We start from the raw sequence: 2340 nt of genomic DNA on the forward strand, positions 1-2340 counted from the left end.
AAATAACATAACCCTCGCGGAGCAAAAATCGAATATAAACTCCTACTGGACTTCAGGGGTTTCCGCTTCTGCGGTCCCCACGCCCGCTTCCGCGTGACCGCTTCTGCGGTTTTTGTCCGCTTAAGCGGAATTTCATTAAATCACAAGGGTCGTTTCTGCGACAAAATTTCTCGCTTCTGCGAAACTTCACCCCCAGGTCAAACCGCTTCTGCGACCTCATGTCCGCTTCTGCGGACTCGCTTAAGCGAAACGACTTCCGCTTCTGCGGAACTGCTCAATCTCACCCTCTTTCGCACCTGCGAAGACTTCTCCGCTTCCGCGCAACCGCATCTGCGGTTGCCTTTCCGCAGATTCGAAAATACCTGCTGCAGCCAAGAACCTGCAATTTCCAACTTCAATTTCCTTCCGATTGCCACCCGAAATCACCCCGAGGCCCTCGGGACCTCAACCAAAAGCACCAACACATCTTAAAACATTATTCAAACTTGCTCCAATCATCAAAACACATCAAACAACGCTAAACCCATTAGATCACATCGGATTCAAGCCTAAGTTCTTCAGAAACTTCCGAAATGCACTTTCGATCAAAAACCCAACCCAACGACGTCCGAATGACCTGAAAATTTGCACACATATCCAACATCACCTAACGAAGCTACAGCAACTCTCGGAATTCCATTCCGACCCTCGGATCAAATTCTCACCCATCAACCGGAATTCGCCAAAATACTAACTTCGCCGATTCAAGCCTAATTCTACACCGGACCTCCAAAATCAATTCCGATCACACTCCTAAGCCACGAATCACTTCCCGAAGCTAACCAAATCACCAAAACTCACATCCGAACCTTCTAACTCATAAGTCAACGTCCGGTTGACTTTTCCAACTTAAACCTTCCTTAAAGAGACTAAGTGTCTCATTTCCTATCAAAACCAATCCAAATCAACTCTAACACACCAAACACTGATAATGAAACATGAAGAAGCATAAAATGGGGGAAACAGAGCAGTAACACATGTGACGACGGGTCGGGTCGTCACATCTATAAATTTTTATCTAAGATCGACAATATCTCAAAAGAGATTAAGGTCTCATTTGTTTTTTTTTAAGATTAAGACGTTTGAATCTGAATATATATCTGAATATCAAAATGTGTATTAAGATTAACACATCTGAAATAAGCCCCAAATATGGCAATAAGCCCAAGTCCTAGTGGAAATCAACAAGTCATAGCGAAATACGCGGTAAAATCAACAACCGGGACGGACCAAGTCACAATCCCCAACGGTGCTGTCACGACCCAACCCCGGTGATAGCGCCCAACACACTGCTAGGCAAGCCCAACCATTTACACAACCTTAGCCAATTAATCTAGATAGATAAATAAATATTCACTAATAAAATACCAATTTAAGTGCGAAATCTCTGAAATAATCTCTGATATTCGAAAACCCCAAAATAAATACTAGTCAGCCCACAGAATCTGGTGTCACGAACATGAGCCTCTAATACAGAATATTCACCTAATCACAAATCTGTCTAGGAAAGAAAATGCGAATAAAAGGATAAAGATAGATGGGAGAGATCAAGGCTGCGAACGCCATGCAGCTACCTCGATACTCCCAGATCCTGCTGCTCAGCTAACATATCCTCACTCACCCTGTGGTGTACCTGGATCTGCACACAAGGTGCAGGGAGTATTGTGAGTACTTCCAACCCAGAAAGTAATAAACATAAATAAGGGTTGAGAGTAAGAAATCCTGGACAGGCACAAAGTAAGCTATAATTACAGCAGCTCAATCTAAATAATATCAACTCAATAAACTAATGAAAAACAATTATAGAATATCACAGCAGATAAATAAGTAAATGGCAATCAAGTATGCAATGCAACACATAAACTGGTACCTCCAGTACCCCGCTGCGGCCGTGCAGCCCGCTCCATTTATTTAACGTCGACGGCGCTCACTGGGGGTGTGCAGACTCCAGGAGGGGCCCCTTACGGCCCAAGCGCAATAATAAGCCAAAGGCCCTTGGCCTCATATCAATATCATTATAATACTGCTGCGGCGTGCAGCCCGATCCCATACTCAGTCCAAAAGTCAAACAATAGTATAAAAATATTCAGCCCAAACTTTATTTAAAAATATTAACTTAATTTCTAATTTAAGAAAATGGCTGAGATTTCAAACACAGTATTAAATACCAGGACTGAGTTTAATATTTATAAATATGGTAGGAAACCATTAAAATAATCCCTGAAGGATTCAAGTAGTTGGCACGAAGCCCAATTATGACAATTAATCCATTTTTTTATAACGATATTACAAATCCACAAT

The sequence above is a fragment of the Nicotiana attenuata genome, unplaced genomic scaffold, assembly GCF_001879085.1.
Source record: "Nicotiana attenuata strain UT unplaced genomic scaffold, NIATTr2, whole genome shotgun sequence".
Lineage (NCBI taxonomy): Eukaryota > Viridiplantae > Streptophyta > Magnoliopsida > Solanales > Solanaceae > Nicotiana > Nicotiana attenuata.